Here is a 14,526-nt window from a genome sequence, read left to right as displayed (position 1 = left end):
TTAAGATTATAAGCTTTTATCACAACTATTTCCTGAGAAGCAACATAGTTTACTTCACAAATTGAATTAACTTGTAAACGTTTTCATTTGACAATTCTATTATTCAATAAACTCACTTATTCAAAAATTGATACTAAATTTAAAGAATCCATCGTTAATTGTAGTATCACAGCTGTTTCATTTTCATATCGATACGAAATAATTCGACCATATAATTGACAACTCTAACTTGCAAACAGTGCCTCATATAAAGTATAACAATATTTGACAAATTATTTACCTTTTACTTTCTAATTCGATAAAAGCAAGTGCTTTTTAAATAAACGATGACATCTGGTTGGAAACTTATGTAGTTTATTTAAAGCTATTAGTATTACTTAAAACTAAAAAATTAAAAGTTAACAGAATTTTAACACATTATTAAAAACAATAAATATAGTTTGTGCTAAAATTCTTAGACATAAATATGATAATTTTAATTAAGTTTTTTAAATCTTACATGCCTTAAGTCATTGCTTTAACTAGTGTTTTTTTTTTTAATATAAAGCAATGCTAGAGGTTTGATCATTAATTTATATTGAAAAATTTTGTTTACCACTAATTATAAACTAAATTATAAAAAAACAACTCACGACTTGACTCTTCATTGTCAGTATGCAGTGTATTCATTTCAGTACAAAAATCACAGTTCTGGTAGTTAGTACGTATTTTTCAAAAGTCCAGTTTCGTCATTTACATTTGGCGGTATTTTTGTTTGGAAGTTTCTGATATGTTTTATCACTTAAAATAAATGATATTAAATCTGTAAAACAGTTCAGTTTAATTATTAAAAACAAACGTCTGAAAATGTTAAGAAATTATTACAGTTTTTATTAAAGTAACAAATTATAAAGTAAAACTTAATGTAAGTAGTTTTTACTGTTTTGATAAAATATTTTTTCTTAGTTTGCTTAAAGAAAGTGACATTCTTAAAGTCCTTTAATACATTTTAAATAAATACAAAAAAATATTTTTTTTTTTAGTTTTAACAAACTACTAAGAATAAAAATTTTATAAAACCAATATTTACTTTAAGATTATTTATACTTTAGTATAAAATTATTTTAAAACAGCAATACCTTCTTGAAAATTATATTTGTCTATTTATAACTTTTAACTTTCAACCTGAGACTTTTACAGTGAATATTAACTAACTTAACTCGTTTAAAAACGAAATAACCGCTAGATGGGTTAAAGCTGATTTTCAATTAAAAGTAAACTTAGATAAAAAAACATATGTTGGCCTACACTTTGGACAAAACTAAGTTTTTCAGATTGAAAAAAAATGTTAGATTTTTTATCGTCGAAAAAAGACATAACTTCAAGACTTTTCTTTATCGTTGTTTTATAGAATAATAGATCCGAAAAAAATTAATAAAACTTATATTGTGGCAATAGCAACGCAAATCTTTTAGCAGTATTTGACGCTTATAAATAAATAAACAAGTTTTATTATAACAAAAAACTCAACAAACTTATACAGTTAGAAACTTTAAGTTTGTAAAAATAAGATCTAAAGTTAGTATATAAAGAAAATGAACTTAAAATTGAAAAAGAAAATTGTAATGTAAATAAAGTCTTTGGCTAAATAATATAATTTTTTCACAGGTGTTAGAATTACAATAAACTTGAATATTAGTATAATCAAATTTAATATAAGTAGCTGGAAGCAAATATTTATTCAATATTTTGACATCTCGGTGACAGGTGTCTGTTCGTCGTCATGACAACTAAATTACTGTTTCCTAGGCAACAATAAACTTCTTCATAACAACTTCTTCATAGAAATATTTGAATTTTTACTGTAAATGTCAAGTATAGTAACTTTTTTGCTGACAACCGGTAAAAGCCATTGAAACAACATTGTAGAAATTGCAAAACTTTTTAAATTATGTTATTTATCTACTACATAATTTAGTTACTAGATTTTAATCAGCTAAAAGCTTTAACATGCATGTTTTGTTAAACATGTGAAAATTTAAATGTGAAAATTTAAAAATTATAGCAACACTGCTACATAGTAATAAACTATATCTTCCGTAAATTTAAAACTGTAAAAGAATAATAAGTGCATAGTTTAATGTGCGACTTAAAGTGTGTACATTGCAATTAACAAATGCATGAGTGAAATAAAAACTTAATTTAAATATAATTCAAATAATTCAAAAAGATAAAAATATTTGATTTTAAACAGATGTGTTTAATAAAATTGACTGTTTATTAACATTAACAAAACTAAAATTAATCATTAACAAGTCTTAGAGTAAAAGCAGTAAAAGTAATTGTTTTACAGTAAAAAGTTTTCAATCGAAAATATTTAAAAATTCCTATAACGTTAATAAACAAACAACTTATGACAAAATTTTGAAATTGAAATTTGACAATAGCTAAACTAACCCATAAATAGTGTTATGGTAGTTCAGCTTTAAACCAATAGTTTGAACTTGAATAAAAAGAACTACAACCAACAAGACATTAAGTATATTATGAGGAAAAAAAACCTTATTTTTTTCAAAAAAAGAAAATACTAGGCTTAAGTTGTGATAAAAATATTCGTAATAGCCAAATGTAAACATTTACAACAAATTCAGTTTCTCGTAAAAGCCCCTTTTAAATACAACCGCACAAGTTTATGTTTGCACTAAACGTTCTTCTGTTTGTTTTGAACGTTAAGCACGCTTTTTACTTATGAAAAAATTTAAACAGATGAATTTTCTCATTTAACTTTATATTTCGCTAGAACGTTGTGTATGAAGATTGCTTATATAAAAAACAATTTTTGTTTATTCTGCACTTAAAACTTTTGACTGGCCAACTGTTTTTAGTGATAAAGTATAGTATGGGCAAATAAAAAAAAAATGTAAAACAAGTGACAGTTAAAATATAACAGGTCGTCATAAAACTTTAAAAATTAAATTAGTACTACTAACAATTTCTATAAACATTTCTGTTTAAAAATGAAAGTAGAATTGTGATATTAAATAATTCTTAAACATTTAATTTAAAGATTTTAAAGAACAAAAATTAAATTAACTAATGTAAATTTTAAGTAAAACTAACAAACTAAGCAAAATTAAAAAAGCATTTCAAAAGTACTTGAGAAGCAGACTAATGTTATGAATGTTTATATTGTAGCTTATTTAAGTCTAAAAAACAACAATTTAACAATGTTACAATAGTTAAAAAAAAACAAAGAACTTGACATTTATTTGTTTTAAATTTTTATAATGTATCTAAATCGTCATAAAAAATAAAACTTTGTACTAAAAGTCAAACCAAGTATACTCAATGTGTTACATAAGCTATTTTTATATGCAGATTAAAAGAGTTTGATTAACAAGTAAAAATTATAGCCGCTTCAAAACGATTCAATCAAGCAAGTATGGTTTATTTTTATTCTTTATATTCTATAGACTAAAAATCTTTTTTCTTAAGTTAATATGTAATAAAATACTGCTTATTAGGCACGTAGCTTGGAACGATCCTGCAAATCTGCAGAAACCTATGTTTATTGCAAAAAAACGCGCTTTTGTTTTAATTCTTTATGTTAAAAATCCCTAATTTCTTAGTTTTTAATACCTATTTATACTTAGTTTTGCTCTCTTCATAGATAATTCTGACATATTAAACACTTTTTAGCAATTTTAGTGTCTATAAAGTTAAACGAATTAAACACGTCTAATTTATATACATTTAGCTTAGCTCAGATTCTCTTTATCAAAAAGCAATGGAGTGTAAAAAAGTATTTTTTAAGTAGGAAAATTTTTTAAATTGGAATAAATAACATGACTTAGAAATTGATTTTATAATATTTATAACTTTACTTTAACATTTCTATCACACAAAAATAAATAAAGACAAAAGTATTATAAACAATGTAGTAACTCGGTAAAATAATAAACTTACAGAAATCATGAGGTAATAGAAATAGTTTCAAAATATTTTGAATTTTAAAGAAGATGAGGTTTAAAGAAGAATTAACAAAAAATATCAACTATTGATTGATGACAAATAAACTCTTTGAGTTGAATGTTGCAAAACTCAGTAGTTGATACATACACAAAAAAAAAGTAATCACTCTAATTTTTAATTTCACTCTAATTAATGATAATTTAATTTTTTGAGGTCTTATCAAGAAAAATTAAATGTACAATGTTTGAAAAAATACACAACAAGACAAAAAACTTGCAACATGAAACAAAATGTGTAAAACTGAATAACTTTAAAGTTTTTTTGAAATAAGGTAAAAAAATTCAAGGTTTTTTTATATAGTATTTAAGAGTTTTGTTTTTCATTGAAAATTTGTTTTAAAAATTTTATCAAACTAAAATACCAAAATTACAGTATTAGGTTTTTGTTTAACTAATAACTGTATTCTTTAAAAGAATAAACTTAGATAAATAAACTATTAAAATACATTAAGTAAAACTTTGAATTCCAAAGTTTTTATAAATTGCAAATTTCAAAACACATTATAGTTGTATGTAAAGTTTACCTGACCGTTAATACATCAGTGATAATTCGATTTACTGCAATTTAAACAAACTACAGCAGTGTTTAAAGAGATGTGACTTATATATTCAGTTGAACCAATGTATGTTTACTTTGATACATGAGCATGTAATGTTTAAACAAAATTGAATGATTAATGACAAGTAGCTGGAATTTGTATGAATTTACAATAAAATTCATTGTAGTAAATATTTAAATAAGTTATTTATTAAATCAACATAAGTAATGTAAATTTTCTACATTTTCTCTTTAAAAAACTTTTTATACACAGTTTATAACAACTAATGCCTCAAAAATTTAAATTTAAATAAAAGTTTAAGAAAAGAAATAAGTAGCTGTTAAAAAGTTATAAAAGCTAATATTTAATTTAGTTATTGTTTTAAAACAAAATTAGTTTTGTCTGAGGTTGTATATAAAAAGTTGATATATAACTTACGCTAAACTATCTAATGATAAATAAAAGAGATAAAAAGTTTTATTTTTATTGAAGTTGTTGCAAACTAACGATTTCAGAGTTTTAAACTTATGCTAGAACTTACAAATTTTTTTTAAACCTACTGCTAAAAATAGTCTTTTGTTTTTTAACTTAAGTAAATCTAATTATTTTAGATTAGGCAAACAAATTGCAACAGAAATACTTTTTTAATAATTTTCAGTAGAAAAAGATCAGTTATATTTGATTTATAGTCAATGGGCTTAAACTGATATAATTAATACTTAATGTTTGTCTGTTTATAAATTTTTCTAGGTGGAATAAATTAAAAGGTTTTATATTATAACTTTTGATAGTTACATAGTTCAAAAATTTATATTAATAAAAACTTAAATTTTGTAAAATAATAACAAACCGTCTTAAAAATTTTGTTTACTGTAATTGTTTTAAAATTGATAATAATTAACTTAAAACTTTTCTAGTTTTGATTTTTTTAACTTCAAGTTGTAACAAACGGTTATAGTTAAAGAAATAGTCATTTAAATCAAACAAATCACTTCTCTTTAAATAAAGACTTACCTTTTTAAAACAACTCATTTTTTAATAAAATAAAAAATCAAATGTTTAATCATACAAAAATCTGGTAAAAATTTAAACAGAGTGTTTTTTAGTGTATACGATCAAACGTGCCATAAGTTTCATCGAATAAAAAAGATAAGTTTTGAAATTTAACTTAATAATATTTGAGTGTTTTTAAAGTTTCAATAAAGTTTTGTACAACTATGATTCCAAATTCAAACCTGTTTAGTGTAGATTTAAAATCGTAGTATTTTGATGCAAACTAAAATAATAAGAAAAAACAATGTCACAGTGTAATCTAATGTTCTTTAAAAAATATTTAAGTAAATATTTTTTTATTGAAACTTCCTAAAAAACCGCTAAAATTCGTAGTTTTAAACTTTTGTTTTATTAATTTAACAAATTATGAATTTAATCTTAACCTAAAAATACAAATTTAACATGTTTTCTATGTTTTAATTAAACCTAAAGTTTGTATAAGTTAATTTAACCTCTTTTTTTTTATGAACTTATTTTTCTTAATGTTAGTCGAAGTCATTAATATAGTTATTTACAACAGTTTTTAAATTAAACTTTACCAATTACGCCAAATAGAACCAAAAATGCTGATTTTTCATCGATTTTAAAATAATTCATTTTAATATTCTTTTTACTCCTGTAAATAAAATAAATTTCTCATGGCAATGGTACAATATATTGACAGTATAAAATAAAAATATTCGATCATTATAATTCAAATCTTCACAACATCAGTTAAGTTTTCTTGTAATTTAGACAAAACACTATTGTGTTTATTTTCATGAGCATTTATTTTTTATTACAAATGTGATATATTTATCATTAATTTTCAAAATTTTAGGTAAGATATTTCAAAAAATTTATCAACATTTAATTTTTAAGACTCAAAAACAACTACCAAGTAATATTTTACACCAAATAAATGTTGGTTACAAAATTTTAAAGAATAACTCTTACAACATAAACCATATAAGTTTTTGACGAAATTTGATTAAGGATTATTAAAGTAAAATTATTTAGTTTTTGGTAGTTATAATTATATAGAAACAACACTAAAAGCAAAAAAAAACTAAGAGAGTTTTTTTAATAACTTTTTCAACAAATAATAGTTATGTTTGTGAGACTATTTTAAGTTGAAAAATACCAAAATAAAAAAATATAATAATATGTAATAGGAAAACATTTAAACATTTGAAACACAATACTTGACAGATGTTTAAATTTTTCAAATGAAGTTTAAACAGTTTTCTAAGTAAAATTTTTGCAATTAAAAAGATGTATATGCAACTAAATTAATATAGTAAAAACTTTATACAATAATGTAGTAACTTAATAGTAGAACCACAACAATTTTTTCTTTAATCATAAAGTAAAATTTTACAACTTTCACAGATATTTCAAAATTTTTTGCGTGATTTGAAGGCACGACTAGGAGTGTTTGAAATTCAACGAAAAGTGAATATAAGTAGATTTTTAAACTAAAAAAAAATAATTAAATTGCTACAGCTATTTCAACACAGACACCTTGTCAGATTTGTCAAAAAAAAAAATTAATCGATCTAGAAAAAACATTACAAAGCTCATGTTAGTTATCTACCTAAACCACAAGATTTTTTTTTTCAAATAAGATTTATCAGTGTTAGGTTGCAAAAACTAAATTTATTTTCATTTCGTTAACTAAACTAACGGTTGTTGAAGTTTGAATTTTTTTCCTACTTTCAAATTAATTTATTATATTCAACAACAGGTTTCCCATTGGTAAATTTTAATATAGTAAAGAAAGTTGTAAATAAGTGTTTTTATTTCTTTATAGTTTATTATACTTTGTAAAAAAGACTCAAACTTAGTTTTAGAATAAACTCGTTTAACTTGTTTATTATTCTTTAAATAGTTCACTAATTTTCGTTTTTATTATATGTTTTAAAATAATAAGTTTTTGTAAAAAGTACAAACAAAAGTTTTAACGCGAAAGTTTTTTGTTTTAATGTTAATAGATTAACAAAGTTTAAATAGTCTTTTTTTTGTAAACTCTTTTAGTTACTTCTTACTCTTCTTGTTTTCAAATTGTTTTTAGGCGTATTCAAACAATAAAAACGAGCAGTTTAAGATTTAAAAAAATTAAAACATAACTTGAACATATACAGAAAAAATTACTAAAGCATACATAAGCAAAACAAAAAGTCTTCTAATTTCTCCTAAACTTAACTTTTATATTGAGGAACATTCAGTTGCTAGTTATTTAAAAAGATTAATTTTACTTAAAATAAATCTAAACCTCAAAGTTCATCACAATAAAAACATAAATTGATTGTGTTTCTAAAATTTTTAGATAAAAATATATACAAATAAAATATTTATAAATACTATAACTTGGTGTTAACGTTTTTTTTTTTAATCACTTGAAATAAACACATAAAGATTACTAAAAATTATAAAAATATATATTATCTAAAGTTGGATTATATCTAACTTCAAAAACTCAAAAATTTTAGCTGCTAGATAAAAGAAAAAAACTCTAAAAAAGATAAAAATCTGCACAAACAAAACCATCTTCTTTTAAAATATATTTCTGGTAGTTGTTTTTATTGGCACTTAATCTTCTGTTCTTTTGTGTCAACTGAAAGCTTTCTTGTCATTGTTGTCTTTTTGTTTAACAAAAGAAGTGGAAATAATACAAATACATTAAAAGTCTTTGGCGAACAAAGGAAATTGAAATAAAACAAAACTTGTTTGGAAAGCTACTGTTAATACTTTCTATTTGTGTGTAGTAATTTGTAGTGTCACTTTGAAACTGTGTCAATTATTTTCATTGGAGTACTAAAGTAAACGTCAAATATTAAAATCAAATATTAGTTGGAAGTAACAAAACGAAAACAACTTATTTCTTGATACTTTTTTGTTTAGTTACTAACTAATATTAAATAAATACTTGAAGTGTTTGAGAATTAAATTTCTAAGTACTTTAAAAAAGTTCTAAAATGCATTGTATCTTATAAAATTAACTTCAGTTTACTAGCTCTTCTAAAGAATATTATTTTTTTTAAACTCATATGTGAATTAAAAAAAACTTGCTACATAAATCAAAAAAAGAATATTACAAACGTCTTATCTCATTTAACATACAAGCTTTTAAGGTTTTCAAAATTTAATAACACCTATTTTAAACATTGCTGAAAACGTGTTCAGAATTATTATGTAAATTATTTAGATGTAAAAGCCAAACTAGATACAACCAAAAAACTCTGTTTCTAACACATTTTTGTAACAATCTAAAAAGTATTAGTTATTTTCATTTAAAGTATTAAGCTTACACCTGATTACTTTATAAACTTAAGGTCAAAGTATAACAAGATGCTCTACAGTTCCATTTTTTAAGATTTTGAAGATAAATTTTAATGTAAAAAAACATTTAAAACAAACGAAAAATCTATAAAAGTCATTATTTTTATCAAATTTTATGCTTGTTCTTCTAAGTCGATCAACTCACATTAAATCATTAAAAATAATTGATTATTATTGAAATAAAACTAAATCCTTTGTATTTTTTTTCTTTTTAAGCTTATTACTAAAAAATATAAAGTATACTATACTTAAGCGCCCAAAATTATATCCATATAAATTGTTAATGACTTAAGTAATAAACTATTTTCTGAAAATTCTTATTTTTGACTTTTAAAAGAGCAATCTTTTTTACTCTGGGCTAAATATTCCAGCTGTAAAATAAAACTAAAAAATAAAATAAAAAGTAAATGTTGTATAACAAATACTGTATAAAAACAAACTTCAGTATGCAAACTACAGTTGCACAAAATAATTCCGAACATGTTTTAAATAAACACTCTAATCACACTGGAAAAAAACTTTGGTAAAATTTTCCGAATATTATATGCAAATCGAACTCAATACATTTATGTTCAGTTTCTTTCAAAGCTTGCAAGCAAGAACTAACTAAATCACAAATTCAACTCTCATGGGATGTGAAAACACAACACACATGTTCTAATTAAGTTGAACAAGAAAAAAAAAATCTCATCAGACTTTTAATCAATATAGTTGTGCTTGCCTGATCAAGTTAAATTATTGAGTTGAGAAACAACTTTTTATTGATCGATTTGTAAGCAGGTTTAATCAAGATCGCGAAATTAATTGACTTAAAAAGTTATTTTTATAAACTATGAGTGTTTTTTCGTTAAGTTAAACAATTTTTAAGCTTTAAAAAGGAATTTATCTACAATATTTTCTTTTTTTTTTTGTATAACTAAAATCAAAATTTTTTAAAATAAAAAACATGTTTTACATGGCAGTTACTGTAGTTTTATACATTTAGAATTAAATATAACTTCCAATATGTAAAACAAAATAGTTTAACCACAAAATTGAGATTTGATTTACGTAAACTAAAGTGAAATAAAAAGCGATTAAAGTAAATATCGGTCAACTTATTGATAAAGAGAAAAGTGAGCAAAACTAATAAGCTTTGATTATATCGTAGTACGACGTTCTTCCTAAAACTTTAAACTTTCATAGTTTCAATTCAAACTTAAGTTCTAAACTTGTATGCTATTTTCTTATAAACTTGTAATGTTTCAAAAGGAAAGCATTCAAGCAAAAATGTTTAGTTTAAATCATTTGAATAACGAAATGAACAAAAACTAGTTCTAAAAAATTTAAACTTTAATTTTAAATCGATTTTTAACAAAATATTGAAAATTTTTCTTCAAAATAATCACTAACTCATTAAAGTCTTGTTAGAGATTTATCAGTTTTCAACCGATATCTAAAGCATAATCAATTAGTCATAAATTAACTTTTATAAACTTTTAGCAAAATAACTATTTGAAGTTATAATTATTTATGTATAGTTTGTTGAACGACGTAAATACGCTCAAAATATTTTGTCCTATGACCTGGTGCACGAAAAAACTTTTCGGTTATGGAGTCGCAAACCACTTGGATACCTTTTAACGTCTTGTCCAGGAGTTTAAATAATTTATCAAATATTTGTTTTAAATTGTTTGTTACGGCAATTAAATTTTACGTTAATGTTTAAACGTTGCTAAATTATTCTCGTAAACATTTTTCAGGAAACTATAAAGAAAACCAATTAAATGAAACCTTTTGGCCCAACTTTCAAAGCAAATTTAATGGCCATAAGTTTATAAACGATTTGTTTGCAAATGTTGTTTACTTTAACTTTCACTTTTTTCGAATAGCTTTTCACACTAGTTTTTTCACGTTTTTATTTTTCTTTTTTTTTTGCAGTTAACATTCATAGCATTTAAAACAATTTATTTGTAAAGTAATTACTATTCATGGTGAAACTTTTCTTAACTTATTAAAAATCACTGATATAAAACATGCTTATGTAGTTTTCAAAAAAATGTACAGTTTGTGCTATCTATAATGTTCCTGCGTGGCATCTGAAGTTTAAATAGATTGATTGCCACCACAAAAAGTATATTTTATACACAACAAATTACTCTGAAAACATCGTTTTCTGAATTAAGATAAAAACATTTTTAAGGTGATTAAACTGCAAAGATTTAGATAATAAAAAATAATTTGTCAAGCACACAGTTTTTTTTTATAAGTTGAAAATATACAACAAAGAATGATTGAATATACAATTTTCAAATTGCTTTAAATAAAGAAAAATATCTGTCGTAAAAAATAAAACTAAGTAAATTTTTAAAAACAAACTTAAAATTAAATCTTACAAACGAAAAAATTAATAGTTGAATTATAGATAGTCTTTTTTAGTAAAAGTAAACGTAGTTTTTATGATTATTATCAAAGTAAATTAATAAACGAAATTAGTGTAAAAAGCTGAATTTGTGATATAACTTATGGTAAAACGTACAACTCAAATGTTCGCTAAATAAAAGAAAGTAACACCTTTCTAAGTTTGAGCATGAATCATTTCAAAATAACTCAAATAACTAAGAGGTGACTCTAACAAATTTAAAACTTTCTCTTTCTTTCTACTCATTGCAGTTTAGTGCAAAAAGTCTAATACAAATGACAGTAAGTCGTTGAAACAAGTTTATGCATAGCTGGTAATAAATATGAGAGAGTTGTAAGAAGAAGCGCAAACGAGAGAATTATACACGCATACGTGTTTGAGTCCTGAGGTAATAACTTTGTTTTTGTTAATTTTTTTCAGAAACAATTTACTTGATATAAACGCTTTAATAAGTAAAAACAGTTGTCTAAAATATCTAATTTTTTAAAGACATTTGTTTTAAATTATCACAAGTATAGACTAATAAACAATAGAAAAAACCTTTAATGGATTGAAATTTGTATTTAAATTCAAATTTTATAAAACAACAGAAAGAAATAATGTTATATATTTGTAAATATAACAAAGTAACTTTAACCGTTTCTGCGCACTTAATACATCAAATTTTTACTATTACACCATTTAACAATTAAATTAAAAATATACTTTAAATTTCAGTTTATGAGTTGAGCGTAAGCTTAAAAGTATTTTTAACTTCTTAATAAAACAAATAATATACAAAACAGGTAATTTTAGAGAGCAAACGTACAGCCAAGTAACTAAAAAAAACATTTTTTTTCTTATAACTAATTAAATGTATTATTTTGTATAAAAAATAAAACAAAGAATGTATAAGTGATGAAACCAAATTTGTTCTGTTTGGAATAATTAATTTTAGCAAAAAAGGAATTCCAAATATTTTTTAGTGTTTTACAATAAGCTTTTAATACGAAAAAAAAAGTTCACCAAATTAGAATATATCAGAACAGTTTGAATTTATATATATAATAAAAAGTATAATTCAATTAAGAATAGTTTTTTTCTGTGGGTATCAATAAGCAACAAAGTTCTTATAATTAAGTTTTGGTCCGTCATATTAAAATTTTGTTTGATTTTTATTTTTGAAAACTAACAAAAACATATAAACGACGCTAATTAAGAAAGAACCATGATAGTTCACAACTTATAAAATTAAATATTTAATTTTACTTATACATAGTAAACTTTTAATAAAAAAAACAATAAAAATTTAAATTCAATCAAAAAAAAGTTGTTATACGAATGAAATACTGTTCATATTGTCACGGAATACTAGTTAAAAAACACCTAAACTAATTATAAACCAGGTTTAATATAAATTAAACCAGATCAACGTATTTTAAATTTCGTCTTAGTTTTTTTCAACTAAATTCTTATATTTTTAGTCGTTTTAATCGTCTTCATGAAACAAAGCACAAAATTCAAACATTTCATTGTCAAAGTAGGTAAAAATCAATAATGCACTCAAGAAAATATTCATCAATTATTAAAAATGTTTACCTAAAAAATTTTCAAAGATAGTTTTAAGTTTATGTTAAAAAGCTGTTTCAATCAAGTTTGACTTTAAAGCAGAAGAAAAGAAAGCTAAGCTAACATTCAACTTGTAAAATACATAAAGTAACTAAATTTTGATCATAAATAGTTTAGCATAAAACTGAAAACTTGTTTAACAGATAATTGATTGCACATCCTAATATAAGCTTTTATAAAGTTCTAATCTGAGCCCCGTTTAAAATTGATCCGCTTTCTCACTAAAAATACCAACCATGTCTTTCTTTAATTAAAGTTGTTAAGAACAAGTGTCTGTCTAATTAGGCTACAAAAATGATTAATTAATAAATTTTAATAGAAACTTTAGTATCTACCAACATCTGTTAACATTAAATTTTTATACACGTATGCTACAAGTTCCCTAAATAAACAAAAAAAATTATTCTTTATAATTTACAACTTGTTATCTTTTACGAATCTTTTATTTTAAAAAATACTTCATATATAAATTAATTTCATAGATACATAAAAATATTTGTTTTATATTTTTGACTTACAATCTTTATTTTAAGAGTTAAAACAGTTGTAAAATAAATAGTGAACAAATAAACAAAATTTATTTATAATTTAAATATAAAATCTACAGCTGAATTTAAAGAAATTACTTTGTACGAAATACTAAAGTAAAAATAATCTAATAAAAATTCTTTAAAACTTTACCTAGATTCCAAGAAATAAACTAATTAAACTCAATTATTTCCTGATTTAAATTTTATGTAAACTTAACAACAAAAAATTGTTAGTTCTTAGAGTAAAAGTTAACAAATAACTAAAGTTAAAAAAAACCGAAGCTTAAAACAAAATATTAATATATATATAGTTAATTATTCAAACAAAAAATACAATTTATTCAAAATTTTTGCATTGAAAAAAAAATTTTTTTTATCAATAGAAACATAGTAAAAAACTTTAAAATTTAAAAAGTTTGCTGTGTGAAAATTGAAAATGTTTATGTAATTGACTAGTAGATAAAGTTGTTCCAGTTTCAAAATGATCTTTGTTGTTCTTTGAATATCGCAACTTAAAGTACCCACATTCAAATTAATAGAGCTAGAATTCATATGTGTAAGTCTACACTGGCCGATAGTTTGATGTGACGTAATTTTAGGGTAAATTGAAACGTTTGAGTGTCTAATCACAAATATAAACTTTGTGATATTCAAGCAGGTCAACATTGTGTACATTATAAAGTTAGTAAAAGAAAGTATTCGTTTGAATTAACTTTGAAAATTTTATTCTAAAATAAAAGAAGTTTGTGTAAAACAAAAGCACTTTACTTTTTCCAAATCTGAAATCTGTAGTGATAAATATTGAGTTTAAAAAGCACAAATTAATAATTACATAAAATGTTTGAAGTTCGTGATAAAAAAAATATATTCTTTACAAGGTTAAACATATAAAAAACATATTTTAAATTGAAGAATTTAATACAAAATCAACTATTGCAATTAAGGAAGAACACACAATCTTTTATGTTAACCTTTGAGCTCGTTTTACAATTTTTCTCATTTTTAACAAGTTTTAACACTATTTTGACCTGAAGTATATAATCTAAAACAAATAAAACATTTGT

This window comes from Thalia democratica, chromosome 8 (assembly GCF_965202585.1).
Source record: "Thalia democratica chromosome 8, ktThaDemo2.hap1.1, whole genome shotgun sequence".
Classification (NCBI taxonomy): domain Eukaryota; kingdom Metazoa; phylum Chordata; class Thaliacea; order Salpida; family Salpidae; genus Thalia; species Thalia democratica.
The sequence above is the reverse complement of the archived record's forward strand: the minus strand, read 5'-3'. Positions refer to the sequence as shown.